This window comes from Schistocerca cancellata, unplaced genomic scaffold (genome assembly GCF_023864275.1).
Source record: "Schistocerca cancellata isolate TAMUIC-IGC-003103 unplaced genomic scaffold, iqSchCanc2.1 HiC_scaffold_867, whole genome shotgun sequence".
In the NCBI taxonomy this organism is placed as follows: Eukaryota; Metazoa; Arthropoda; class Insecta; order Orthoptera; family Acrididae; genus Schistocerca; species Schistocerca cancellata.
In genome coordinates, this window is record NW_026046877.1 from 1 (window position 1) to 24,821 (window position 24,821).

At 50.3% G+C, this 24,821-nt stretch overlaps 43 non-coding genes across 43 annotated transcripts; all 43 read left to right on the forward strand.

Annotated features, from left to right (window-relative positions):
- Nucleotides 1-94: 94 nt before the first annotated feature.
- Trnan-guu (transfer RNA asparagine (anticodon GUU)) lies at nucleotides 95-168 on the forward strand. The gene has a single exon. It is a non-coding gene; the product is annotated as a tRNA-Asn (tRNA).
- A 671-nt stretch (nucleotides 169-839) lies between these two features.
- Trnak-uuu (transfer RNA lysine (anticodon UUU)) lies at nucleotides 840-911 on the forward strand. The gene has a single exon. It is a non-coding gene; the product is annotated as a tRNA-Lys (tRNA).
- A 333-nt stretch (nucleotides 912-1,244) lies between these two features.
- Trnan-guu (transfer RNA asparagine (anticodon GUU)) lies at nucleotides 1,245-1,318 on the forward strand. Its single transcript has one exon. It is a non-coding gene; the product is annotated as a tRNA-Asn (tRNA).
- Nucleotides 1,319-1,989: 671 nt separating this feature from the next.
- On the forward strand, nucleotides 1,990-2,061 carry Trnat-cgu (transfer RNA threonine (anticodon CGU)). The gene has a single exon. It is a non-coding gene; the product is annotated as a tRNA-Thr (tRNA).
- A 333-nt stretch (nucleotides 2,062-2,394) lies between these two features.
- Nucleotides 2,395-2,468, forward strand: Trnan-guu (transfer RNA asparagine (anticodon GUU)). The gene has a single exon. It is a non-coding gene; the product is annotated as a tRNA-Asn (tRNA).
- A 671-nt stretch (nucleotides 2,469-3,139) lies between these two features.
- Nucleotides 3,140-3,211, forward strand: Trnak-uuu (transfer RNA lysine (anticodon UUU)). The gene has a single exon. It is a non-coding gene; the product is annotated as a tRNA-Lys (tRNA).
- Nucleotides 3,212-3,544: 333 nt separating this feature from the next.
- On the forward strand, nucleotides 3,545-3,618 carry Trnan-guu (transfer RNA asparagine (anticodon GUU)). The gene has a single exon. It is a non-coding gene; the product is annotated as a tRNA-Asn (tRNA).
- A 671-nt stretch (nucleotides 3,619-4,289) lies between these two features.
- Trnak-uuu (transfer RNA lysine (anticodon UUU)) lies at nucleotides 4,290-4,361 on the forward strand. The gene has a single exon. It is a non-coding gene; the product is annotated as a tRNA-Lys (tRNA).
- Nucleotides 4,362-4,694: 333 nt separating this feature from the next.
- On the forward strand, nucleotides 4,695-4,768 carry Trnan-guu (transfer RNA asparagine (anticodon GUU)). Its single transcript has one exon. It is a non-coding gene; the product is annotated as a tRNA-Asn (tRNA).
- Nucleotides 4,769-5,439: 671 nt separating this feature from the next.
- Nucleotides 5,440-5,511, forward strand: Trnat-cgu (transfer RNA threonine (anticodon CGU)). The gene has a single exon. It is a non-coding gene; the product is annotated as a tRNA-Thr (tRNA).
- Nucleotides 5,512-5,844: 333 nt separating this feature from the next.
- On the forward strand, nucleotides 5,845-5,918 carry Trnan-guu (transfer RNA asparagine (anticodon GUU)). The gene has a single exon. It is a non-coding gene; the product is annotated as a tRNA-Asn (tRNA).
- Nucleotides 5,919-6,589: 671 nt separating this feature from the next.
- On the forward strand, nucleotides 6,590-6,661 carry Trnak-uuu (transfer RNA lysine (anticodon UUU)). The gene has a single exon. It is a non-coding gene; the product is annotated as a tRNA-Lys (tRNA).
- Nucleotides 6,662-6,994: 333 nt separating this feature from the next.
- Trnan-guu (transfer RNA asparagine (anticodon GUU)) lies at nucleotides 6,995-7,068 on the forward strand. The gene has a single exon. It is a non-coding gene; the product is annotated as a tRNA-Asn (tRNA).
- A 671-nt stretch (nucleotides 7,069-7,739) lies between these two features.
- Nucleotides 7,740-7,811, forward strand: Trnak-uuu (transfer RNA lysine (anticodon UUU)). Its single transcript has one exon. It is a non-coding gene; the product is annotated as a tRNA-Lys (tRNA).
- A 333-nt stretch (nucleotides 7,812-8,144) lies between these two features.
- Nucleotides 8,145-8,218, forward strand: Trnan-guu (transfer RNA asparagine (anticodon GUU)). The gene has a single exon. It is a non-coding gene; the product is annotated as a tRNA-Asn (tRNA).
- A 671-nt stretch (nucleotides 8,219-8,889) lies between these two features.
- Nucleotides 8,890-8,961, forward strand: Trnak-uuu (transfer RNA lysine (anticodon UUU)). The gene has a single exon. It is a non-coding gene; the product is annotated as a tRNA-Lys (tRNA).
- A 333-nt stretch (nucleotides 8,962-9,294) lies between these two features.
- Trnan-guu (transfer RNA asparagine (anticodon GUU)) lies at nucleotides 9,295-9,368 on the forward strand. Its single transcript has one exon. It is a non-coding gene; the product is annotated as a tRNA-Asn (tRNA).
- A 671-nt stretch (nucleotides 9,369-10,039) lies between these two features.
- On the forward strand, nucleotides 10,040-10,111 carry Trnat-cgu (transfer RNA threonine (anticodon CGU)). Its single transcript has one exon. It is a non-coding gene; the product is annotated as a tRNA-Thr (tRNA).
- Nucleotides 10,112-10,444: 333 nt separating this feature from the next.
- On the forward strand, nucleotides 10,445-10,518 carry Trnan-guu (transfer RNA asparagine (anticodon GUU)). The gene has a single exon. It is a non-coding gene; the product is annotated as a tRNA-Asn (tRNA).
- A 671-nt stretch (nucleotides 10,519-11,189) lies between these two features.
- Nucleotides 11,190-11,261, forward strand: Trnak-uuu (transfer RNA lysine (anticodon UUU)). The gene has a single exon. It is a non-coding gene; the product is annotated as a tRNA-Lys (tRNA).
- A 333-nt stretch (nucleotides 11,262-11,594) lies between these two features.
- Trnan-guu (transfer RNA asparagine (anticodon GUU)) lies at nucleotides 11,595-11,668 on the forward strand. The gene has a single exon. It is a non-coding gene; the product is annotated as a tRNA-Asn (tRNA).
- A 671-nt stretch (nucleotides 11,669-12,339) lies between these two features.
- Trnak-uuu (transfer RNA lysine (anticodon UUU)) lies at nucleotides 12,340-12,411 on the forward strand. Its single transcript has one exon. It is a non-coding gene; the product is annotated as a tRNA-Lys (tRNA).
- A 333-nt stretch (nucleotides 12,412-12,744) lies between these two features.
- Trnan-guu (transfer RNA asparagine (anticodon GUU)) lies at nucleotides 12,745-12,818 on the forward strand. The gene has a single exon. It is a non-coding gene; the product is annotated as a tRNA-Asn (tRNA).
- A 671-nt stretch (nucleotides 12,819-13,489) lies between these two features.
- On the forward strand, nucleotides 13,490-13,561 carry Trnak-uuu (transfer RNA lysine (anticodon UUU)). The gene has a single exon. It is a non-coding gene; the product is annotated as a tRNA-Lys (tRNA).
- A 333-nt stretch (nucleotides 13,562-13,894) lies between these two features.
- Trnan-guu (transfer RNA asparagine (anticodon GUU)) lies at nucleotides 13,895-13,968 on the forward strand. The gene has a single exon. It is a non-coding gene; the product is annotated as a tRNA-Asn (tRNA).
- A 671-nt stretch (nucleotides 13,969-14,639) lies between these two features.
- On the forward strand, nucleotides 14,640-14,711 carry Trnak-uuu (transfer RNA lysine (anticodon UUU)). The gene has a single exon. It is a non-coding gene; the product is annotated as a tRNA-Lys (tRNA).
- Nucleotides 14,712-15,044: 333 nt separating this feature from the next.
- On the forward strand, nucleotides 15,045-15,118 carry Trnan-guu (transfer RNA asparagine (anticodon GUU)). The gene has a single exon. It is a non-coding gene; the product is annotated as a tRNA-Asn (tRNA).
- A 671-nt stretch (nucleotides 15,119-15,789) lies between these two features.
- On the forward strand, nucleotides 15,790-15,861 carry Trnak-uuu (transfer RNA lysine (anticodon UUU)). Its single transcript has one exon. It is a non-coding gene; the product is annotated as a tRNA-Lys (tRNA).
- A 333-nt stretch (nucleotides 15,862-16,194) lies between these two features.
- Trnan-guu (transfer RNA asparagine (anticodon GUU)) lies at nucleotides 16,195-16,268 on the forward strand. Its single transcript has one exon. It is a non-coding gene; the product is annotated as a tRNA-Asn (tRNA).
- Nucleotides 16,269-16,939: 671 nt separating this feature from the next.
- On the forward strand, nucleotides 16,940-17,011 carry Trnak-uuu (transfer RNA lysine (anticodon UUU)). Its single transcript has one exon. It is a non-coding gene; the product is annotated as a tRNA-Lys (tRNA).
- Nucleotides 17,012-17,344: 333 nt separating this feature from the next.
- On the forward strand, nucleotides 17,345-17,418 carry Trnan-guu (transfer RNA asparagine (anticodon GUU)). Its single transcript has one exon. It is a non-coding gene; the product is annotated as a tRNA-Asn (tRNA).
- Nucleotides 17,419-18,543: 1,125 nt separating this feature from the next.
- Trnak-uuu (transfer RNA lysine (anticodon UUU)) lies at nucleotides 18,544-18,615 on the forward strand. Its single transcript has one exon. It is a non-coding gene; the product is annotated as a tRNA-Lys (tRNA).
- A 333-nt stretch (nucleotides 18,616-18,948) lies between these two features.
- Trnan-guu (transfer RNA asparagine (anticodon GUU)) lies at nucleotides 18,949-19,022 on the forward strand. The gene has a single exon. It is a non-coding gene; the product is annotated as a tRNA-Asn (tRNA).
- A 671-nt stretch (nucleotides 19,023-19,693) lies between these two features.
- Trnak-uuu (transfer RNA lysine (anticodon UUU)) lies at nucleotides 19,694-19,765 on the forward strand. Its single transcript has one exon. It is a non-coding gene; the product is annotated as a tRNA-Lys (tRNA).
- A 333-nt stretch (nucleotides 19,766-20,098) lies between these two features.
- Trnan-guu (transfer RNA asparagine (anticodon GUU)) lies at nucleotides 20,099-20,172 on the forward strand. The gene has a single exon. It is a non-coding gene; the product is annotated as a tRNA-Asn (tRNA).
- A 671-nt stretch (nucleotides 20,173-20,843) lies between these two features.
- Nucleotides 20,844-20,915, forward strand: Trnak-uuu (transfer RNA lysine (anticodon UUU)). The gene has a single exon. It is a non-coding gene; the product is annotated as a tRNA-Lys (tRNA).
- Nucleotides 20,916-21,248: 333 nt separating this feature from the next.
- Nucleotides 21,249-21,322, forward strand: Trnan-guu (transfer RNA asparagine (anticodon GUU)). Its single transcript has one exon. It is a non-coding gene; the product is annotated as a tRNA-Asn (tRNA).
- A 671-nt stretch (nucleotides 21,323-21,993) lies between these two features.
- On the forward strand, nucleotides 21,994-22,065 carry Trnak-uuu (transfer RNA lysine (anticodon UUU)). The gene has a single exon. It is a non-coding gene; the product is annotated as a tRNA-Lys (tRNA).
- Nucleotides 22,066-22,398: 333 nt separating this feature from the next.
- Trnan-guu (transfer RNA asparagine (anticodon GUU)) lies at nucleotides 22,399-22,472 on the forward strand. Its single transcript has one exon. It is a non-coding gene; the product is annotated as a tRNA-Asn (tRNA).
- A 671-nt stretch (nucleotides 22,473-23,143) lies between these two features.
- On the forward strand, nucleotides 23,144-23,215 carry Trnak-uuu (transfer RNA lysine (anticodon UUU)). The gene has a single exon. It is a non-coding gene; the product is annotated as a tRNA-Lys (tRNA).
- A 333-nt stretch (nucleotides 23,216-23,548) lies between these two features.
- On the forward strand, nucleotides 23,549-23,622 carry Trnan-guu (transfer RNA asparagine (anticodon GUU)). Its single transcript has one exon. It is a non-coding gene; the product is annotated as a tRNA-Asn (tRNA).
- A 671-nt stretch (nucleotides 23,623-24,293) lies between these two features.
- Trnak-uuu (transfer RNA lysine (anticodon UUU)) lies at nucleotides 24,294-24,365 on the forward strand. The gene has a single exon. It is a non-coding gene; the product is annotated as a tRNA-Lys (tRNA).
- A 333-nt stretch (nucleotides 24,366-24,698) lies between these two features.
- Nucleotides 24,699-24,772, forward strand: Trnan-guu (transfer RNA asparagine (anticodon GUU)). Its single transcript has one exon. It is a non-coding gene; the product is annotated as a tRNA-Asn (tRNA).
- Nucleotides 24,773-24,821: the final 49 nt, after the last annotated feature.

Consider the following 24,821-nt stretch of genomic DNA (forward strand, 5'->3'; position numbering starts at 1 on the left):
AAGAGGCGTAAGCAGATACTACCATTCTGCGAGGTGCCTGCGAAAAGTATACGACTTGCATTGATAAAGAGAGCAGAAGTGACCGAAAGTCAAGGCCTCCGTGGCGCAATCGGCTAGCGCGTTCGGCTGTTAACCGAAAGGTTGGTGGTTCGAGCCCACCCGGGGGCGAAATCGTTTTAATCGCCACCGAGGTGAGGACGTATGTCCACTTTGATAGAGATACACAGCTAGTGTGACAATTTGGCTGTGTTTGAATGATGCCACCCAGCCTTATACACATTCAGCCACGTGACAGTGGAGGTAAAAACATGGCCCTATGCGGACGTTCTACCGTTTTCCTATTCATTCGGCATGTGTGACACTGCAGTAGAGCGACGACCACTACAAAAGATGTATTATTTACATTTCATTTCGGCGTATACACCGCGAGTGCCATATGACAGGGCCTCTCTCTCGATGTCGATCTGCATTTGGCGTCTCTTAAGTGTCGGTCTGCAGTAGGCCGCTGTTGGCCGAGCGGCGTGCAGTCGCCTTACATGAAGCCCCCAGTGCCACTGTGGACGATGTAGCCAGAGAGAGGAGTCGAAAGGCGCGTTTCACAGTAGAGCCACGCTATCCCACAAGCTGTGCACTAGGTCAAGTTTTGCGCAGACCGCAAACCTTTGGTGGCTTGACGCTCGTCGTCGATCGTAAGGGTGAAACAGTGAAGAGAGTTGGAAAACGGTAAGGTGGACACCTCCAGCAGCATCTGTGTGTCAAATCCGATATCTGGTCGAGGGCTGTAAGATTCAGTATGATGACGTGACAATTCGGGAGTAGCTCACGAAGGCAAAGCTGCGGCCTTCTTAGCTCAGTGGTAGAGCACTGGTCTTTTAAACCAGGGGTCGTGAGTTCGACCCTCACAGAAGGCATTCATTTTTTTAACTTTGCTGCTGAGAGCAGAGCTAGCTCGAGCAGCATCTAACAGATGGCAGTGCACTGAATGAAGGGGAAGTTCTACAACCGATAAAGAGTGCTCTACTTGCATCAGAGGTTTACTGGATGTGTAGGCGGAACACTGTTTTGTATGCATTTTGTAGTATAATGTCATGCTTGGCGATGTCATTCGTTTATGAGCCGCACTACAGTGTGCATGCACGTTATCCATGTGAAGAGGCGTAAGCAGATACTACCACTCTGCGAGGTGCCTGCGAAAAGCATACGACTTGCATTGATAAAGAGAGCAGAAGTGACCGAAAGTCAAGGCCTCCGTGGCGCAATCGGCTAGCGCGTTCGGCTGTTAACCGAAAGGTTGGTGGTTCGAGCCCACCCGGGGGCGAAATCGTTTTAATCGCCACCGAGGTGAGGACGTATGTCCACTTTGATAGAGATACACAGCTAGTGTGACAATTTGGCTGTGTTTGAATGATGCCACCCAGCCTTATACACATTCAGCCACGTGACAGTGGAGGTAAAAACATGGCCCTATGCGGACGTTCTACCGTTTTCCTATTCATTCGGCATGTGTGACACTGCAGTAGAGCGACGACCACTACAAAAGATGTATTATTTACATTTCATTTCGGCGTATACACCGCGAGTGCCATATGACAGGGCCTCTCTCTCGATGTCGATCTGCATTTGGCGTCTCTTAAGTGTCGGTCTGCAGTAGGCCGCTGTTGGCCGAGCGGCGTGCAGTCGCCTTACATGAAGCCCCCAGTGCCACTGTGGACGATGTAGCCAGAGAGAGGAGTCGAAAGGCGCGTTTCACAGTAGAGCCACGCTATCCCACAAGCTGTGCACTAGGTCAAGTTTTGCGCAGACCGCAAACCTTTGGTGGCTTGACGCTCGTCGTCGATCGTAAGGGTGAAACAGTGAAGAGAGTTGGAAAACGGTAAGGTGGACACCTCCAGCAGCATCTGTGTGTCAAATCCGATATCTGGTCGAGGGCTGTAAGATTCAGTATGATGACGTGACAATTCGGGAGTAGCTCACGAACGCAAAGCTGCGGCCTTCTTAGCTCAGTGGTAGAGCACTGGTCTCGTAAACCAGGGGTCGTGAGTTCGACCCTCACAGAAGGCATTCATTTTTTTAACTTTGCTGCTGAGAGCAGAGCTAGCTCGAGCAGCATCTAACAGATGGCAGTGCAGTGAATGAAGGGGAAGTTCTACAACCGATAAAGAGTGCTCTACTTGCATCAGAGGTTTACTGGATGTGTAGGCGGAACACTGTTTTGTATGCATTTTGTAGTATAATGTCATGCTTGGCGATGTCATTCGTTTATGAGCCCCACTACAGTGTGCATGCACGTTATCCATGTGAAGAGGCGTAAGCAGATACTACCATTCTGCGAGGTGCCTGCGAAAAGTATACGACTTGCATTGATAAAGAGAGCAGAAGTGACCGAAAGTCAAGGCCTCCGTGGCGCAATCGGCTAGCGCGTTCGGCTGTTAACCGAAAGGTTGGTGGTTCGAGCCCACCCGGGGGCGAAATCGTTTTAATCGCCACCGAGGTGAGGACGTATGTCCACTTTGATAGAGATACACAGCTAGTGTGACAATTTGGCTGTGTTTGAATGATGCCACCCAGCCTTATGCACATTCAGCCACGTGACAGTGGAGGTAAAAACATGGCCCTATGCGGACGTTCTACCGTTTTCCTATTCATTCGGCATGTGTGACACTGCAGTAGAGCGACGACCACTACAAAAGATGTATTATTTACATTTCATTTCGGCGTATACACCGCGAGTGCCATATGACAGGGCCTCTCTCTCGATGTCGATCTGCATTTGGCGTCTCTTAAGTGTCGGTCTGCAGTAGGCCGCTGTTGGCCGAGCGGCGTGCAGTCGCCTTACATGAAGCCCCCAGTGCCACTGTGGACGATGTAGCCAGAGAGAGGAGTCGAAAGGCGCGTTTCACAGTAGAGCCACGCTATCCCACAAGCTGTGCACTAGGTCAAGTTTTGCGCAGACCGCAAACCTTTGGTGGCTTGACGCTCGTCGTCGATCGTAAGGGTGAAACAGTGAAGAGAGTTGGAAAACGGTAAGGTGGACACCTCCAGCAGCATCTGTGTGTCAAATCCGATATCTGGTCGAGGGCTGTAAGATTCAGTATGATGACGTGACAATTCGGGAGTAGCTCACGAAGGCAAAGCTGCGGCCTTCTTAGCTCAGTGGTAGAGCACTGGTCTTTTAAACCAGGGGTCGTGAGTTCGACCCTCACAGAAGGCATTCATTTTTTTAACTTTGCTGCTGAGAGCAGAGCTAGCTCGAGCAGCATCTAACAGATGGCAGTGCACTGAATGAAGGGGAAGTTCTACAACCGATAAAGAGTGCTCTACTTGCATCAGAGGTTTACTGGATGTGTAGGCGGAACACTGTTTTGTATGCATTTTGTAGTATAATGTCATGCTTGGCGATGTCATTCGTTTATGAGCCGCACTACAGTGTGCATGCACGTTATCCATGTGAAGAGGCGTAAGCAGATACTACCACTCTGCGAGGTGCCTGCGAAAAGTATACGACTTGCATTGATAAAGAGAGCAGAAGTGACCGAAAGTCAAGGCCTCCGTGGCGCAATCGGCTAGCGCGTTCGGCTGTTAACCGAAAGGTTGGTGGTTCGAGCCCACCCGGGGGCGAAATCGTTTTAATCGCCACCGAGGTGAGGACGTATGTCCACTTTGATAGAGATACACAGCTAGTGTGACAATTTGGCTGTGTTTGAATGATGCCACCCAGCCTTATACACATTCAGCCACGTGACAGTGGAGGTAACAACATGGCCCTATGCAGACGTTCTACCGTTTTCCTATTCATTCGGCATGTGTGACACTGCAGTAGAGCGACGACCACTACAAAAGATGTATTATTTACATTTCATTTCGGCGTATACACCGCGAGTGCCATATGACAGGGCCTCTCTCTCGATGTCGATCTGCATTTGGCGTCTCTTAAGTGTCGGTCTGCAGTAGGCCGCTGTTGGCCGAGCGGCGTGCAGTCGCCTTACATGAAGCCCCCAGTGCCACTGTGGACGATGTAGCCAGAGAGAGGAGTCGAAAGGCGCGTTTCACAGTAGAGCCACGCTATCCCACAAGCTGTGCACTAGGTCAAGTTTTGCGCAGACCGCAAACCTTTGGTGGCTTGACGCTCGTCGTCGATCGTAAGGGTGAAACAGTGAAGAGAGTTGGAAAACGGTAAGGTGGACACCTCCAGCAGCATCTGTGTGTCAAATCCGATATCTGGTCGAGGGCTGTAAGATTCAGTATGATGACGTGACAATTCGGGAGTAGCTCACGAAGGCAAAGCTGCGGCCTTCTTAGCTCAGTGGTAGAGCACTGGTCTTTTAAACCAGGGGTCGTGAGTTCGACCCTCACAGAAGGCATTCATTTTTTTAACTTTGCTGCTGAGAGCAGAGCTAGCTCGAGCAGCATCTAACAGATGGCAGTGCACTGAATGAAGGGGAAGTTCTACAACCGATAAAGAGTGCTCTACTTGCATCAGAGGTTTACTGGATGTGTAGGCGGAACACTGTTTTGTATGCATTTTGTAGTATAATGTCATGCTTGGCGATGTCATTCGTTTATGAGCCGCACTACAGTGTGCATGCACGTTATCCATGTGAAGAGGCGTAAGCAGATACTACCACTCTGCGAGGTGCCTGCGAAAAGTATACGACTTGCATTGATAAAGAGAGCAGAAGTGACCGAAAGTCAAGGCCTCCGTGGCGCAATCGGCTAGCGCGTTCGGCTGTTAACCGAAAGGTTGGTGGTTCGAGCCCACCCGGGGGCGAAATCGTTTTAATCGCCACCGAGGTGAGGACGTATGTCCACTTTGATAGAGATACACAGCTAGTGTGACAATTTGGCTGTGTTTGAATGATGCCACCCAGCCTTATACACATTCAGCCACGTGACAGTGGAGGTAACAACATGGCCCTATGCAGACGTTCTACCGTTTTCCTATTCATTCGGCATGTGTGACACTGCAGTAGAGCGACGACCACTACAAAAGATGTATTATTTACATTTCATTTCGGCGTATACACCGCGAGTGCCATATGACAGGGCCTCTCTCTCGATGTCGATCTGCATTTGGCGTCTCTTAAGTGTCGGTCTGCAGTAGGCCGCTGTTGGCCGAGCGGCGTGCAGTCGCCTTACATGAAGCCCCCAGTGCCACTGTGGACGATGTAGCCAGAGAGAGGAGTCGAAAGGCGCGTTTCACAGTAGAGCCACGCTATCCCACAAGCTGTGCACTAGGTCAAGTTTTGCGCAGACCGCAAACCTTTGGTGGCTTGACGCTCGTCGTCGATCGTAAGGGTGAAACAGTGAAGAGAGTTGGAAAACGGTAAGGTGGACACCTCCAGCAGCATCTGTGTGTCAAATCCGATATCTGGTCGAGGGCTGTAAGATTCAGTATGATGACGTGACAATTCGGGAGTAGCTCACGAACGCAAAGCTGCGGCCTTCTTAGCTCAGTGGTAGAGCACTGGTCTCGTAAACCAGGGGTCGTGAGTTCGACCCTCACAGAAGGCATTCATTTTTTTAACTTTGCTGCTGAGAGCAGAGCTAGCTCGAGCAGCATCTAACAGATGGCAGTGCAGTGAATGAAGGGGAAGTTCTACAACCGATAAAGAGTGCTCTACTTGCATCAGAGGTTTACTGGATGTGTAGGCGGAACACTGTTTTGTATGCATTTTGTAGTATAATGTCATGCTTGGCGATGTCATTCGTTTATGAGCCCCACTACAGTGTGCATGCACGTTATCCATGTGAAGAGGCGTAAGCAGATACTACCATTCTGCGAGGTGCCTGCGAAAAGTATACGACTTGCATTGATAAAGAGAGCAGAAGTGACCGAAAGTCAAGGCCTCCGTGGCGCAATCGGCTAGCGCGTTCGGCTGTTAACCGAAAGGTTGGTGGTTCGAGCCCACCCGGGGGCGAAATCGTTTTAATCGCCACCGAGGTGAGGACGTATGTCCACTTTGATAGAGATACACAGCTAGTGTGACAATTTGGCTGTGTTTGAATGATGCCACCCAGCCTTATGCACATTCAGCCACGTGACAGTGGAGGTAAAAACATGGCCCTATGCGGACGTTCTACCGTTTTCCTATTCATTCGGCATGTGTGACACTGCAGTAGAGCGACGACCACTACAAAAGATGTATTATTTACATTTCATTTCGGCGTATACACCGCGAGTGCCATATGACAGGGCCTCTCTCTCGATGTCGATCTGCATTTGGCGTCTCTTAAGTGTCGGTCTGCAGTAGGCCGCTGTTGGCCGAGCGGCGTGCAGTCGCCTTACATGAAGCCCCCAGTGCCACTGTGGACGATGTAGCCAGAGAGAGGAGTCGAAAGGCGCGTTTCACAGTAGAGCCACGCTATCCCACAAGCTGTGCACTAGGTCAAGTTTTGCGCAGACCGCAAACCTTTGGTGGCTTGACGCTCGTCGTCGATCGTAAGGGTGAAACAGTGAAGAGAGTTGGAAAACGGTAAGGTGGACACCTCCAGCAGCATCTGTGTGTCAAATCCGATATCTGGTCGAGGGCTGTAAGATTCAGTATGATGACGTGACAATTCGGGAGTAGCTCACGAAGGCAAAGCTGCGGCCTTCGTAGCTCAGTGGTAGAGCACTGGTCTTTTAAACCAGGGGTCGTGAGTTCGACCCTCACAGAAGGCATTCATTTTTTTAACTTTGCTGCTGAGAGCAGAGCTAGCTCGAGCAGCATCTAACAGATGGCAGTGCACTGAATGAAGGGGAAGTTCTACAACCGATAAAGAGTGCTCTACTTGCATCAGAGGTTTACTGGATGTGTAGGCGGAACACTGTTTTGTATGCATTTTGTAGTATAATGTCATGCTTGGCGATGTCATTCGTTTATGAGCCGCACTACAGTGTGCATGCACGTTATCCATGTGAAGAGGCGTAAGCAGATACTACCACTCTGCGAGGTGCCTGCGAAAAGTATACGACTTGCATTGATAAAGAGAGCAGAAGTGACCGAAAGTCAAGGCCTCCGTGGCGCAATCGGCTAGCGCGTTCGGCTGTTAACCGAAAGGTTGGTGGTTCGAGCCCACCCGGGGGCGAAATCGTTTTAATCGCCACCGAGGTGAGGACGTATGTCCACTTTGATAGAGATACACAGCTAGTGTGACAATTTGGCTGTGTTTGAATGATGCCACCCAGCCTTATACACATTCAGCCACGTGACAGTGGAGGTAACAACATGGCCCTATGCAGACGTTCTACCGTTTTCCTATTCATTCGGCATGTGTGACACTGCAGTAGAGCGACGACCACTACAAAAGATGTATTATTTACATTTCATTTCGGCGTATACACCGCGAGTGCCATATGACAGGGCCTCTCTCTCGATGTCGATCTGCATTTGGCGTCTCTTAAGTGTCGGTCTGCAGTAGGCCGCTGTTGGCCGAGCGGCGTGCAGTCGCCTTACATGAAGCCCCCAGTGCCACTGTGGACGATGTAGCCAGAGAGAGGAGTCGAAAGGCGCGTTTCACAGTAGAGCCACGCTATCCCACAAGCTGTGCACTAGGTCAAGTTTTGCGCAGACCGCAAACCTTTGGTGGCTTGACGCTCGTCGTCGATCGTAAGGGTGAAACAGTGAAGAGAGTTGGAAAACGGTAAGGTGGACACCTCCAGCAGCATCTGTGTGTCAAATCCGATATCTGGTCGAGGGCTGTAAGATTCAGTATGATGACGTGACAATTCGGGAGTAGCTCACGAAGGCAAAGCTGCGGCCTTCTTAGCTCAGTGGTAGAGCACTGGTCTTTTAAACCAGGGGTCGTGAGTTCGACCCTCACAGAAGGCATTCATTTTTTTAACTTTGCTGCTGAGAGCAGAGCTAGCTCGAGCAGCATCTAACAGATGGCAGTGCACTGAATGAAGGGGAAGTTCTACAACCGATAAAGAGTGCTCTACTTGCATCAGAGGTTTACTGGATGTGTAGGCGGAACACTGTTTTGTATGCATTTTGTAGTATAATGTCATGCTTGGCGATGTCATTCGTTTATGAGCCGCACTACAGTGTGCATGCACGTTATCCATGTGAAGAGGCGTAAGCAGATACTACCACTCTGCGAGGTGCCTGCGAAAAGTATACGACTTGCATTGATAAAGAGAGCAGAAGTGACCGAAAGTCAAGGCCTCCGTGGCGCAATCGGCTAGCGCGTTCGGCTGTTAACCGAAAGGTTGGTGGTTCGAGCCCACCCGGGGGCGAAATCGTTTTAATCGCCACCGAGGTGAGGACGTATGTCCACTTTGATAGAGATACACAGCTAGTGTGACAATTTGGCTGTGTTTGAATGATGCCACCCAGCCTTATACACATTCAGCCACGTGACAGTGGAGGTAACAACATGGCCCTATGCAGACGTTCTACCGTTTTCCTATTCATTCGGCATGTGTGACACTGCAGTAGAGCGACGACCACTACAAAAGATGTATTATTTACATTTCATTTCGGCGTATACACCGCGAGTGCCATATGACAGGGCCTCTCTCTCGATGTCGATCTGCATTTGGCGTCTCTTAAGTGTCGGTCTGCAGTAGGCCGCTGTTGGCCGAGCGGCGTGCAGTCGCCTTACATGAAGCCCCCAGTGCCACTGTGGACGATGTAGCCAGAGAGAGGAGTCGAAAGGCGCGTTTCACAGTAGAGCCACGCTATCCCACAAGCTGTGCACTAGGTCAAGTTTTGCGCAGACCGCAAACCTTTGGTGGCTTGACGCTCGTCGTCGATCGTAAGGGTGAAACAGTGAAGAGAGTTGGAAAACGGTAAGGTGGACACCTCCAGCAGCATCTGTGTGTCAAATCCGATATCTGGTCGAGGGCTGTAAGATTCAGTATGATGACGTGACAATTCGGGAGTAGCTCACGAAGGCAAAGCTGCGGCCTTCTTAGCTCAGTGGTAGAGCACTGGTCTTTTAAACCAGGGGTCGTGAGTTCGACCCTCACAGAAGGCATTCATTTTTTTAACTTTGCTGCTGAGAGCAGAGCTAGCTCGAGCAGCATCTAACAGATGGCAGTGCACTGAATGAAGGGGAAGTTCTACAACCGATAAAGAGTGCTCTACTTGCATCAGAGGTTTACTGGATGTGTAGGCGGAACACTGTTTTGTATGCATTTTGTAGTATAATGTCATGCTTGGCGATGTCATTCGTTTATGAGCCGCACTACAGTGTGCATGCACGTTATCCATGTGAAGAGGCGTAAGCAGATACTACCACTCTGCGAGGTGCCTGCGAAAAGTATACGACTTGCATTGATAAAGAGAGCAGAAGTGACCGAAAGTCAAGGCCTCCGTGGCGCAATCGGCTAGCGCGTTCGGCTGTTAACCGAAAGGTTGGTGGTTCGAGCCCACCCGGGGGCGAAATCGTTTTAATCGCCACCGAGGTGAGGACGTATGTCCACTTTGATAGAGATACACAGCTAGTGTGACAATTTGGCTGTGTTTGAATGATGCCACCCAGCCTTATACACATTCAGCCACGTGACAGTGGAGGTAACAACATGGCCCTATGCAGACGTTCTACCGTTTTCCTATTCATTCGGCATGTGTGACACTGCAGTAGAGCGACGACCACTACAAAAGATGTATTATTTACATTTCATTTCGGCGTATACACCGCGAGTGCCATATGACAGGGCCTCTCTCTCGATGTCGATCTGCATTTGGCGTCTCTTAAGTGTCGGTCTGCAGTAGGCCGCTGTTGGCCGAGCGGCGTGCAGTCGCCTTACATGAAGCCCCCAGTGCCACTGTGGACGATGTAGCCAGAGAGAGGAGTCGAAAGGCGCGTTTCACAGTAGAGCCACGCTATCCCACAAGCTGTGCACTAGGTCAAGTTTTGCGCAGACCGCAAACCTTTGGTGGCTTGACGCTCGTCGTCGATCGTAAGGGTGAAACAGTGAAGAGAGTTGGAAAACGGTAAGGTGGACACCTCCAGCAGCATCTGTGTGTCAAATCCGATATCTGGTCGAGGGCTGTAAGATTCAGTATGATGACGTGACAATTCGGGAGTAGCTCACGAACGCAAAGCTGCGGCCTTCTTAGCTCAGTGGTAGAGCACTGGTCTCGTAAACCAGGGGTCGTGAGTTCGACCCTCACAGAAGGCATTCATTTTTTTAACTTTGCTGCTGAGAGCAGAGCTAGCTCGAGCAGCATCTAACAGATGGCAGTGCAGTGAATGAAGGGGAAGTTCTACAACCGATAAAGAGTGCTCTACTTGCATCAGAGGTTTACTGGATGTGTAGGCGGAACACTGTTTTGTATGCATTTTGTAGTATAATGTCATGCTTGGCGATGTCATTCGTTTATGAGCCGCACTACAGTGTGCATGCACGTTATCCATGTGAAGAGGCGTAAGCAGATACTACCATTCTGCGAGGTGCCTGCGAAAAGTATACGACTTGCATTGATAAAGAGAGCAGAAGTGACCGAAAGTCAAGGCCTCCGTGGCGCAATCGGCTAGCGCGTTCGGCTGTTAACCGAAAGGTTGGTGGTTCGAGCCCACCCGGGGGCGAAATCGTTTTAATCGCCACCGAGGTGAGGACGTATGTCCACTTTGATAGAGATACACAGCTAGTGTGACAATTTGGCTGTGTTTGAATGATGCCACCCAGCCTTATGCACATTCAGCCACGTGACAGTGGAGGTAAAAACATGGCCCTATGCGGACGTTCTACCGTTTTCCTATTCATTCGGCATGTGTGACACTGCAGTAGAGCGACGACCACTACAAAAGATGTATTATTTACATTTCATTTCGGCGTATACACCGCGAGTGCCATATGACAGGGCCTCTCTCTCGATGTCGATCTGCATTTGGCGTCTCTTAAGTGTCGGTCTGCAGTAGGCCGCTGTTGGCCGAGCGGCGTGCAGTCGCCTTACATGAAGCCCCCAGTGCCACTGTGGACGATGTAGCCAGAGAGAGGAGTCGAAAGGCGCGTTTCACAGTAGAGCCACGCTATCCCACAAGCTGTGCACTAGGTCAAGTTTTGCGCAGACCGCAAACCTTTGGTGGCTTGACGCTCGTCGTCGATCGTAAGGGTGAAACAGTGAAGAGAGTTGGAAAACGGTAAGGTGGACACCTCCAGCAGCATCTGTGTGTCAAATCCGATATCTGGTCGAGGGCTGTAAGATTCAGTATGATGACGTGACAATTCGGGAGTAGCTCACGAAGGCAAAGCTGCGGCCTTCGTAGCTCAGTGGTAGAGCACTGGTCTTTTAAACCAGGGGTCGTGAGTTCGACCCTCACAGAAGGCATTCATTTTTTTAACTTTGCTGCTGAGAGCAGAGCTAGCTCGAGCAGCATCTAACAGATGGCAGTGCACTGAATGAAGGGGAAGTTCTACAACCGATAAAGAGTGCTCTACTTGCATCAGAGGTTTACTGGATGTGTAGGCGGAACGCTGTTTTGTATGCATTTTGTAGTATAATGTCATGCTTGGCGATGTCATTCGTTTATGAGCCGCACTACAGTGTGCATGCACGTTATCCATGTGAAGAGGCGTAAGCAGATACTACCACTCTGCGAGGTGCCTGCGAAAAGTATACGACTTGCATTGATAAAGAGAGCAGAAGTGACCGAAAGTCAAGGCCTCCGTGGCGCAATCGGCTAGCGCGTTCGGCTGTTAACCGAAAGGTTGGTGGTTCGAGCCCACCCGGGGGCGAAATCGTTTTAATCGCCACCGAGGTGAGGACGTATGTCCACTTTGATAGAGATACACAGCTAGTGTGACAATTTGGCTGTGTTTGAATGATGCCACCCAGCCTTATACACATTCAGCCACGTGACAGTGGAGGTAACAACATGGCCCTATGCAGACGTTCTACCGTTTTCCTATTCATTCGGCATGTGTGACACTGCAGTAGAGCGACGACCACTACAAAAGATGTATTATTTACATTTCATTTCGGCGTATACACCGCGAGTGCCATATGACAGGGCCTCTCTCTCGATGTCGATCTGCATTTGGCGTCTCTTAAGTGTCGGTCTGCAGTAGGCCGCTGTTGGCCGAGCGGCGTGCAGTCGCCTTACATGAAGCCCCCAGTGCCACTGTGGACGATGTAGCCAGAGAGAGGAGTCGAAAGGCGCGTTTCACAGTAGAGCCACGCTATCCCACAAGCTGTGCACTAGGTCAAGTTTTGCGCAGACCGCAAACCTTTGGTGGCTTGACGCTCGTCGTCGATCGTAAGGGTGAAACAGTGAAGAGAGTTGGAAAACGGTAAGGTGGACACCTCCAGCAGCATCTGTGTGTCAAATCCGATATCTGGTCGAGGGCTGTAAGATTCAGTATGATGACGTGACAATTCGGGAGTAGCTCACGAAGGCAAAGCTGCGGCCTTCTTAGCTCAGTGGTAGAGCACTGGTCTTTTAAACCAGGGGTCGTGAGTTCGACCCTCACAGAAGGCATTCATTTTTTTAACTTTGCTGCTGAGAGCAGAGCTAGCTCGAGCAGCATCTAACAGATGGCAGTGCACTGAATGAAGGGGAAGTTCTACAACCGATAAAGAGTGCTCTACTTGCATCAGAGGTTTACTGGATGTGTAGGCGGAACACTGTTTTGTATGCATTTTGTAGTATAATGTCATGCTTGGCGATGTCATTCGTTTATGAGCCGCACTACAGTGTGCATGCACGTTATCCATGTGAAGAGGCGTAAGCAGATACTACCACTCTGCGAGGTGCCTGCGAAAAGCATACGACTTGCATTGATAAAGAGAGCAGAAGTGACCGAAAGTCAAGGCCTCCGTGGCGCAATCGGCTAGCGCGTTCGGCTGTTAACCGAAAGGTTGGTGGTTCGAGCCCACCCGGGGGCGAAATCGTTTTAATCGCCACCGAGGTGAGGACGTATGTCCACTTTGATAGAGATACACAGCTAGTGTGACAATTTGGCTGTGTTTGAATGATGCCACCCAGCCTTATACACATTCAGCCACGTGACAGTGGAGGTAAAAACATGGCCCTATGCGGACGTTCTACCGTTTTCCTATTCATTCGGCATGTGTGACACTGCAGTAGAGCGACGACCACTACAAAAGATGTATTATTTACATTTCATTTCGGCGTATACACCGCGAGTGCCATATGACAGGGCCTCTCTCTCGATGTCGATCTGCATTTGGCGTCTCTTAAGTGTCGGTCTGCAGTAGGCCGCTGTTGGCCGAGCGGCGTGCAGTCGCCTTACATGAAGCCCCCAGTGCCACTGTGGACGATGTAGCCAGAGAGAGGAGTCGAAAGGCGCGTTTCACAGTAGAGCCACGCTATCCCACAAGCTGTGCACTAGGTCAAGTTTTGCGCAGACCGCAAACCTTTGGTGGCTTGACGCTCGTCGTCGATCGTAAGGGTGAAACAGTGAAGAGAGTTGGAAAACGGTAAGGTGGACACCTCCAGCAGCATCTGTGTGTCAAATCCGATATCTGGTCGAGGGCTGTAAGATTCAGTATGATGACGTGACAATTCGGGAGTAGCTCACGAAGGCAAAGCTGCGGCCTTCTTAGCTCAGTGGTAGAGCACTGGTCTTTTAAACCAGGGGTCGTGAGTTCGACCCTCACAGAAGGCATTCATTTTTTTAACTTTGCTGCTGAGAGCAGAGCTAGCTCGAGCAGCATCTAACAGATGGCAGTGCACTGAATGAAGGGGAAGTTCTACAACCGATAAAGAGTGCTCTACTTGCATCAGAGGTTTACTGGATGTGTAGGCGGAACACTGTTTTGTATGCATTTTGTAGTATAATGTCATGCTTGGCGATGTCATTCGTTTATGAGCCGCACTACAGTGTGCATGCACGTTATCCATGTGAAGAGGCGTAAGCAGATACTACCACTCTGCGAGGTGCCTGCGAAAAGTATACGACTTGCATTGATAAAGAGAGCAGAAGTGACCGAAAGTCAAGGCCTCCGTGGCGCAATCGGCTAGCGCGTTCGGCTGTTAACCGAAAGGTTGGTGGTTCGAGCCCACCCGGGGGCGAAATCGTTTTAATCGCCACCGAGGTGAGGACGTATGTCCACTTTGATAGAGATACACAGCTAGTGTGACAATTTGGCTGTGTTTGAATGATGCCACCCAGCCTTATACACATTCAGCCACGTGACAGTGGAGGTAACAACATGGCCCTATGCAGACGTTCTACCGTTTTCCTATTCATTCGGCATGTGTGACACTGCAGTAGAGCGACGACCACTACAAAAGATGTATTATTTACATTTCATTTCGGCGTATACACCGCGAGTGCCATATGACAGGGCCTCTCTCTCGATGTCGATCTGCATTTGGCGTCTCTTAAGTGTCGGTCTGCAGTAGGCCGCTGTTGGCCGAGCGGCGTGCAGTCGCCTTACATGAAGCCCCCAGTGCCACTGTGGACGATGTAGCCAGAGAGAGGAGTCGAAAGGCGCGTTTCACAGTAGAGCCACGCTATCCCACAAGCTGTGCACTAGGTCAAGTTTTGCGCAGACCGCAAACCTTTGGTGGCTTGACGCTCGTCGTCGATCGTAAGGGTGAAACAGTGAAGAGAGTTGGAAAACGGTAAGGTGGACACCTCCAGCAGCATCTGTGTGTCAAATCCGATATCTGGTCGAGGGCTGTAAGATTCAGTATGATGACGTGACAATTCGGGAGTAGCTCACGAAGGCAAAGCTGCGGCCTTCTTAGCTCAGTGGTAGAGCACTGGTCTTTTAAACCAGGGGTCGTGAGTTCGACCCTCACAGAAGGCATTCATTTTTTTAACTTTGCTGCTGAGAGCAGAGCTAGCTCGAGCAGCATCTAACAGATGGCAGTGCACTGAATGAAGGGGAAGTTCTACAACCGATAAAGAGTGCTCTACTTGCATCAGAGGTTTACTGGATGTGTAGGCGGAACACTGTTTTGTATGCATTTTGTAGTATAATGTCATGCTTGGCGATGTCATTCGTTTATGAGCCGCACTACAGTGTGCATGCACGTTATCCATGTGAAGAGGCGTAAGCAGATACTACCACTCTGCGAGGTGCCTGCGAAAAGTATACGACTTGCATTGATAAAGAGAGCAGAAGTGACCGAAAGTCAAGGCCTCCGTGGCGCAATCGGCTAGCGCGTTCGGCTGTTAACCGAAAGGTTGGTGGTTCGAGCCCACCCGGGGGCGAAATCGTTTTAATCGCCACCGAGGTGAGGACGTATGTCCACTTTGATAGAGATACACAGCTAGTGTGACAATTTGGCTGTGTTTGAATGATGCCACCCAGCCTTATACACATTCAGCCACGTGACAGTGGAGGTAACAACATGGCCCTATGCAGACGTTCTACCGTTTTCCTATTCATTCGGCATGTGTGACACTGCAGTAGAGCGACGACCACTACAAAAGATGTATTATTTACATTTCATTTCGGCGTATACACCGCGAGTGCCATATGACAGGGCCTCTCTCTCGATGTCGATCTGCATTTGGCGTCTCTTAAGTGTCGGTCTGCAGTAGGCCGCTGTTGGCCGAGCGGCGTGCAGTCGCCTTACATGAAGCCCCCAGTGCCACTGTGGACGATGTAGCCAGAGAGAGGAGTCGAAAGGCGCGTTTCACAGTAGAGCCACGCTATCCCACAAGCTGTGCACTAGGTCAAGTTTTGCGCAGACCGCAAACCTTTGGTGGCTTGACGCTCGTCGTCGATCGTAAGGGTGAAACAGTGAAGAGAGTTGGAAAACGGTAAGGTGGACACCTCCAGCAGCATCTGTGTGTCAAATCCGATATCTGGTCGAGGGCTGTAAGATTCAGTATGATGACGTGACAATTCGGGAGTAGCTCACGAAGGCAAAGCTGCGGCCTTCTTAGCTCAGTGGTAGAGCACTGGTCTTTTAAACCAGGGGTCGTGAGTTCGACCCTCACAGAAGGCATTCATTTTTTTAACTTTGCTGCTGAGAGCAGAGCTAGCTCGAGCAGCATCTAACAGATGGCAGTGCACTGAATGAAGGGGAAGTTCTACAACCGATAAAGAGTGCTCTACTTGCATCAGAGGTTTACTGGATGTGTAGGCGGAACACTGTTTTGTATGCATTTTGTAGTATAATGTCATGCTTGGCGATGTCATTCGTTTATGAGCCGCACTACAGTGTGCATGCACGTTATCCATGTGAAGAGGCGTAAGCAGATACTACCACTCTGCGAGGTGCCTGCGAAAAGTATACGACTTGCATTGATAAAGAGAGCAGAAGTGACCGAAAGTCAAGGCCTCCGTGGCGCAATCGGCTAGCGCGTTCGGCTGTTAACCGAAAGGTTGGTGGTTCGAGCCCACCCGGGGGCGAAATCGTTTTAATCGCCACCGAGGTGAGGACGTATGTCCACTTTGATAGAGATACACAGCTAGTGTGACAATTTGGCTGTGTTTGAATGATGCCACCCAGCCTTATACACATTCAGCCACGTGACAGTGGAGGTAACAACATGGCCCTATGCAGACGTTCTACCGTTTTCCTATTCATTCGGCATGTGTGACACTGCAGTAGAGCGACGACCACTACAAAAGATGTATTATTTACATTTCATTTCGGCGTATACACCGCGAGTGCCATATGACAGGGCCTCTCTCTCGATGTCGATCTGCATTTGGCGTCTCTTAAGTGTCGGTCTGCAGTAGGCCGCTGTTGGCCGAGCGGCGTGCAGTCGCCTTACATGAAGCCCCCAGTGCCACTGTGGACGATGTAGCCAGAGAGAGGAGTCGAAAGGCGCGTTTCACAGTAGAGCCACGCTATCCCACAAGCTGTGCACTAGGTCAAGTTTTGCGCAGACCGCAAACCTTTGGTGGCTTGACGCTCGTCGTCGATCGTAAGGGTGAAACAGTGAAGAGAGTTGGAAAACGGTAAGGTGGACACCTCCAGCAGCATCTGTGTGTCAAATCCGATATCTGGTCGAGGGCTGTAAGATTCAGTATGATGACGTGACAATTCGGGAGTAGCTCACGAAGGCAAAGCTGCGGCCTTCTTAGCTCAGTGGTAGAGCACTGGTCTTTTAAACCAGGGGTCGTGAGTTCGACCCTCACAGAAGGCATTCATTTTTTTAACTTTGCTGCTGAGAGCAGAGCTAGCTCGAGCAGCATCTAACAGATGGCAGTGCACTGAATGAAGGGGAAGTTCTACAACCGATAAAGAGTGCTCTACTTGCATCAGAGGTTTACTGGATGTGTAGGCGGAACACTGTTTTGTATGCATTTTGTAGTATAATGTCATGCTTGGCGATGTCATTCGTTTATGAGCCGCACTACAGTGTGCATGCACGTTATCCATGTGAAGAGGCGTAAGCAGATACTACCACTCTGCGAGGTGCCTGCGAAAAGCATACGACTTGCATTGATAAAGAGAGCAGAAGTGACCGAAAGTCAAGGCCTCCGTGGCGCAATCGGCTAGCGCGTTCGGCTGTTAACCGAAAGGTTGGTGGTTCGAGCCCACCCGGGGGCGAAATCGTTTTAATCGCCACCGAGGTGAGGACGTATGTCCACTTTGATAGAGATACACAGCTAGTGTGACAATTTGGCTGTGTTTGAATGATGCCACCCAGCCTTATACACATTCAGCCACGTGACAGTGGAGGTAAAAACATGGCCCTATGCGGACGTTCTACCGTTTTCCTATTCATTCGGCATGTGTGACACTGCAGTAGAGCGACGACCACTACAAAAGATGTATTATTTACATTTCATTTCGGCGTATACACCGCGAGTGCCATATGACAGGGCCTCTCTCTCGATGTCGATCTGCATTTGGCGTCTCTTAAGTGTCGGTCTGCAGTAGGCCGCTGTTGGCCGAGCGGCGTGCAGTCGCGGACGTTCTACCGTTTTCCTATTCATTCGGCATGTGTGACACTGCAGTAGAGCGACGACCACTACAAAAGATGTATTATTTACATTTCATTTCGGCGTATACACCGCGAGTGCCATATGACAGGGCCTCTCTCTCGATGTCGATCTGCATTTGGCGTCTCTTAAGTGTCGGTCTGCAGTACCTGCCCATGTTAGGCAAAATTTTCTGCCTGACTGATGTAGTACTATCACTGTCAGAGGGTGGTACGGGACTACAAGTCCCACCGCCACACCTCCAAAGTGAATTTCAGTGACGCAGTCACTGCCCTGTGGAAATTACTGCCTCACCAACACAGTTAGACCGCAATAGACCGGTGATGCTGTATTGTAACATATCACCCCGGACTACAAGTCCATTTAAAAAAAAATAAAAAAAAAAAAAAAAGGCCGCTGTTGGCCGAGCGGCGTGCAGTCGCCTTACATGAAGCCCCCAGTGCCACTGTGGACGATGTAGCCAGAGAGAGGAGTCGAAAGGCGCGTTTCACAGTAGAGCCACGCTATCCCACAAGCTGTGCACTAGGTCAAGTTTTGCGCAGACCGCAAACCTTTGGTGGCTTGACGCTCGTCGTCGATCGTAAGGGTGAAACAGTGAAGAGAGTTGGAAAACGGTAAGGTGGACACCTCCAGCAGCATCTGTGTGTCAAATCCGATATCTGGTCGAGGGCTGTAAGATTCAGTATGATGACGTGACAATTCGGGAGTAGCTCACGAAGGCAAAGCTGCGGCCTTCTTAGCTCAGTGGTAGAGCACTGGTCTTTTAAACCAGGGGTCGTGAGTTCGACCCTCACAGAAGGCATTCATTTTTTTAACTTTGCTGCTGAGAGCAGAGCTAGCTCGAGCAGCATCTAACATATGGCAGTGCACTGAATGAAGGGGAAGTTCTACAACCGATAAAGAGTGCTCTACTTGCATCAGAGGTTTACTGGATGTGTAGGCGGAACACTGTTTTGTATGCATTTTGTAGTATAATGTCATGCTTGGCGATGTCATTCGTTTATGAGCCGCACTACAGTGTGCATGCACGTTATCCATGTGAAGAGGCGTAAGCAGATACTACCACTCTGCGAGGTGCCTGCGAAAAGCATACGACTTGCATTGATAAAGAGAGCAGAAGTGACCGAAAGTCAAGGCCTCCGTGGCGCAATCGGCTAGCGCGTTCGGCTGTTAACCGAAAGGTTGGTGGTTCGAGCCCACCCGGGGGCGAAATCGTTTTAATCGCCACCGAGGTGAGGACGTATGTCCACTTTGATAGAGATACACAGCTAGTGTGACAATTTGGCTGTGTTTGAATGATGCCACCCAGCCTTATGCACATTCAGCCACGTGACAGTGGAGGTAAAAACATGGCCCTATGCGGACGTTCTACCGTTTTCCTATTCATTCGGCATGTGTGACACTGCAGTAGAGCGACGACCACTACAAAAGATGTATTATTTACATTTCATTTCGGCGTATACACCGCGAGTGCCATATGACAGGGCCTCTCTCTCGATGTCGATCTGCATTTGGCGTCTCTTAAGTGTCGGTCTGCAGTAGGCCGCTGTTGGCCGAGCGGCGTGCAGTCGCCTTACATGAAGCCCCCAGTGCCACTGTGGACGATGTAGCCAGAGAGAGGAGTCGAAAGGCGCGTTTCACAGTAGAGCCACGCTATCCCACAAGCTGTGCACTAGGTCAAGTTTTGCGCAGACCGCAAACCTTTGGTGGCTTGACGCTCGTCGTCGATCGTAAGGGTGAAACAGTGAAGAGAGTTGGAAAACGGTAAGGTGGACACCTCCAGCAGCATCTGTGTGTCAAATCCGATATCTGGTCGAGGGCTGTAAGATTCAGTATGATGACGTGACAATTCGGGAGTAGCTCACGAAGGCAAAGCTGCGGCCTTCTTAGCTCAGTGGTAGAGCACTGGTCTTTTAAACCAGGGGTCGTGAGTTCGACCCTCACAGAAGGCATTCATTTTTTTAACTTTGCTGCTGAGAGCAGAGCTAGCTCGAGCAGCATCTAACAGATGGCAGTGCACTGAATGAAGGGGAAGTTCTACAACCGATAAAGAGTGCTCTACTTGCATCAGAGGTTTACTGGATGTGTAGGCGGAACACTGTTTTGTATGCATTTTGTAGTATAATGTCATGCTTGGCGATGTCATTCGTTTATGAGCCGCACTACAGTGTGCATGCACGTTATCCATGTGAAGAGGCGTAAGCAGATACTACCACTCTGCGAGGTGCCTGCGAAAAGTATACGACTTGCATTGATAAAGAGAGCAGAAGTGACCGAAAGTCAAGGCCTCCGTGGCGCAATCGGCTAGCGCGTTCGGCTGTTAACCGAAAGGTTGGTGGTTCGAGCCCACCCGGGGGCGAAATCGTTTTAATCGCCACCGAGGTGAGGACGTATGTCCACTTTGATAGAGATACACAGCTAGTGTGACAATTTGGCTGTGTTTGAATGATGCCACCCAGCCTTATACACATTCAGCCACGTGACAGTGGAGGTAACAACATGGCCCTATGCAGACGTTCTACCGTTTTCCTATTCATTCGGCATGTGTGACACTGCAGTAGAGCGACGACCACTACAAAAGATGTATTATTTACATTTCATTTCGGCGTATACACCGCGAGTGCCATATGACAGGGCCTCTCTCTCGATGTCGATCTGCATTTGGCGTCTCTTAAGTGTCGGTCTGCAGTAGGCCGCTGTTGGCCGAGCGGCGTGCAGTCGCCTTACATGAAGCCCCCAGTGCCACTGTGGACGATGTAGCCAGAGAGAGGAGTCGAAAGGCGCGTTTCACAGTAGAGCCACGCTATCCCACAAGCTGTGCACTAGGTCAAGTTTTGCGCAGACCGCAAACCTTTGGTGGCTTGACGCTCGTCGTCGATCGTAAGGGTGAAACAGTGAAGAGAGTTGGAAAACGGTAAGGTGGACACCTCCAGCAGCATCTGTGTGTCAAATCCGATATCTGGTCGAGGGCTGTAAGATTCAGTATGATGACGTGACAATTCGGGAGTAGCTCACGAAGGCAAAGCTGCGGCCTTCTTAGCTCAGTGGTAGAGCACTGGTCTTTTAAACCAGGGGTCGTGAGTTCGACCCTCACAGAAGGCATTCATTTTTTTAACTTTGCTGCTGAGAGCAGAGCTAGCTCGAGCAGCATCTAACAGATGGCAGTGCACTGAATGAAGGGGAAGTTCTACAACCGATAAAGAGTGCTCTACTTGCATCAGAGGTTTACTGGATGTGTAGGCGGAACACTGTTTTGTATGCATTTTGTAGTATAATGTCATGCTTGGCGATGTCATTCGTTTATGAGCCGCACTACAGTGTGCATGCACGTTATCCATGTGAAGAGGCGTAAGCAGATACTACCACTCTGCGAGGTGCCTGCGAAAAGTATACGACTTGCATTGATAAAGAGAGCAGAAGTGACCGAAAGTCAAGGCCTCCGTGGCGCAATCGGCTAGCGCGTTCGGCTGTTAACCGAAAGGTTGGTGGTTCGAGCCCACCCGGGGGCGAAATCGTTTTAATCGCCACCGAGGTGAGGACGTATGTCCACTTTGATAGAGATACACAGCTAGTGTGACAATTTGGCTGTGTTTGAATGATGCCACCCAGCCTTATACACATTCAGCCACGTGACAGTGGAGGTAACAACATGGCCCTATGCAGACGTTCTACCGTTTTCCTATTCATTCGGCATGTGTGACACTGCAGTAGAGCGACGACCACTACAAAAGATGTATTATTTACATTTCATTTCGGCGTATACACCGCGAGTGCCATATGACAGGGCCTCTCTCTCGATGTCGATCTGCATTTGGCGTCTCTTAAGTGTCGGTCTGCAGTAGGCCGCTGTTGGCCGAGCGGCGTGCAGTCGCCTTACATGAAGCCCCCAGTGCCACTGTGGACGATGTAGCCAGAGAGAGGAGTCGAAAGGCGCGTTTCACAGTAGAGCCACGCTATCCCACAAGCTGTGCACTAGGTCAAGTTTTGCGCAGACCGCAAACCTTTGGTGGCTTGACGCTCGTCGTCGATCGTAAGGGTGAAACAGTGAAGAGAGTTGGAAAACGGTAAGGTGGACACCTCCAGCAGCATCTGTGTGTCAAATCCGATATCTGGTCGAGGGCTGTAAGATTCAGTATGATGACGTGACAATTCGGGAGTAGCTCACGAAGGCAAAGCTGCGGCCTTCTTAGCTCAGTGGTAGAGCACTGGTCTTTTAAACCAGGGGTCGTGAGTTCGACCCTCACAGAAGGCATTCATTTTTTTAACTTTGCTGCTGAGAGCAGAGCTAGCTCGAGCAGCATCTAACAGATGGCAGTGCACTGAATGAAGGGGAAGTTCTACAACCGATAAAGAGTGCTCTACTTGCATCAGAGGTTTACTGGATGTGTAGGCGGAACACTGTTTTGTATGCATTTTGTAGTATAATGTCATGCTTGGCGATGTCATTCGTTTATGAGCCGCACTACAGTGTGCATGCACGTTATCCATGTGAAGAGGCGTAAGCAGATACTACCACTCTGCGAGGTGCCTGCGAAAAGTATACGACTTGCATTGATAAAGAGAGCAGAAGTGACCGAAAGTCAAGGCCTCCGTGGCGCAATCGGCTAGCGCGTTCGGCTGTTAACCGAAAGGTTGGTGGTTCGAGCCCACCCGGGGGCGAAATCGTTTTAATCGCCACCGAGGTGAGGACGTATGTCCACTTTGATAGAGATACACAGCTAGTGTGACAATTTGGCTGTGTTTGAATGATGCCACCCAGCCTTATACACATTCAGCCACGTGACAGTGGAGGTAACAACATGGCCCTATGCAGACGTTCTACCGTTTTCCTATTCATTCGGCATGTGTGACACTGCAGTAGAGCGACGACCACTACAAAAGATGTATTATTTACATTTCATTTCGGCGTATACACCGCGAGTGCCATATGACAGGGCCTCTCTCTCGATGTCGATCTGCATTTGGCGTCTCTTAAGTGTCGGTCTGCAGTAGGCCGCTGTTGGCCGAGCGGCGTGCAGTCGCCTTACATGAAGCCCCCAGTGCCACTGTGGACGATGTAGCCAGAGAGAGGAGTCGAAAGGCGCGTTTCACAGTAGAGCCACGCTATCCCACAAGCTGTGCACTAGGTCAAGTTTTGCGCAGACCGCAAACCTTTGGTGGCTTGACGCTCGTCGTCGATCGTAAGGGTGAAACAGTGAAGAGAGTTGGAAAACGGTAAGGTGGACACCTCCAGCAGCATCTGTGTGTCAAATCCGATATCTGGTCGAGGGCTGTAAGATTCAGTATGATGACGTGACAATTCGGGAGTAGCTCACGAAGGCAAAGCTGCGGCCTTCTTAGCTCAGTGGTAGAGCACTGGTCTTTTAAACCAGGGGTCGTGAGTTCGACCCTCACAGAAGGCATTCATTTTTTTAACTTTGCTGCTGAGAGCAGAGCTAGCTCGAGCAGCATCTAACAGATGGCAGTGCACTGAATGAAGGGGAAGTTCTACAACCGATAAAGAGTGCTCTACTTGCATCAGAGGTTTACTGGATGTGTAGGCGGAACACTGTTTTGTATGCATTTTGTAGTATAATGTCATGCTTGGCGATGTCATTCGTTTATGAGCCGCACTACAGTGTGCATGCACGTTATCCATGTGAAGAGGCGTAAGCAGATACTACCACTCTGCGAGGTGCCTGCGAAAAGTATACGACTTGCATTGATAAAGAGAGCAGAAGTGACCGAAAGTCAAGGCCTCCGTGGCGCAATCGGCTAGCGCGTTCGGCTGTTAACCGAAAGGTTGGTGGTTCGAGCCCACCCGGGGGCGAAATCGTTTTAATCGCCACCGAGGTGAGGACGTATGTCCACTTTGATAGAGATACACAGCTAGTGTGACAATTTGGCTGTGTTTGAATGATGCCACCCAGCCTTATACACATTCAGCCACGTGACAGTGGAGGTAACAACATGGCCCTATGCAGACGTTCTACCGTTTTCCTATTCATTCGGCATGTGTGACACTGCAGTAGAGCGACGACCACTACAAAAGATGTATTATTTACATTTCATTTCGGCGTATACACCGCGAGTGCCATATGACAGGGCCTCTCTCTCGATGTCGATCTGCATTTGGCGTCTCTTAAGTGTCGGTCTGCAGTAGGCCGCTGTTGGCCGAGCGGCGTGCAGTCGCCTTACATGAAGCCCCCAGTGCCACTGTGGACGATGTAGCCAGAGAGAGGAGTCGAAAGGCGCGTTTCACAGTAGAGCCACGCTATCCCACAAGCTGTGCACTAGGTCAAGTTTTGCGCAGACCGCAAACCTTTGGTGGCTTGACGCTCGTCGTCGATCGTAAGGGTGAAACAGTGAAGAGAGTTGGAAAACGGTAAGGTGGACACCTCCAGCAGCATCTGTGTGTCAAATCCGATATCTGGTCGAGGGCTGTAAGATTCAGTATGATGACGTGACAATTCGGGAGTAGCTCACGAAGGCAAAGCTGCGGCCTTCTTAGCTCAGTGGTAGAGCACTGGTCTTTTAAACCAGGGGTCGTGAGTTCGACCCTCACAGAAGGCATTCATTTTTTTAACTTTGCTGCTGAGAGCAGAGCTAGCTCGAGCAGCATCTAACAGATGGCAGTGCAGTGAATGAAGGGGAAGTTCTACAACCGATAAAGAGTGCTCTACTTGCATCAGAGGTTTACTGGATGTGTAGGCGGAACACTGTTTTGTATGCATTTTGTAGTATAATGTCATGCTTGGCGATGTCATTCGTTTATGAGCCGCACTACAGTGTGCATGCACGTTATCCATGTGAAGAGGCGTAAGCAGATACTACCACTCTGCGAGGTGCCTGCGAAAAGCATACGACTTGCATTGATAAAGAGAGCAGAAGTGACCGAAAGTCAAGGCCTCCGTGGCGCAATCGGCTAGCGCGTTCGGCTGTTAACCGAAAGGTTGGTGGTTCGAGCCCACCCGGGGGCGAAATCGTTTTAATCGCCACCGAGGTGAGGACGTATGTCCACTTTGATAG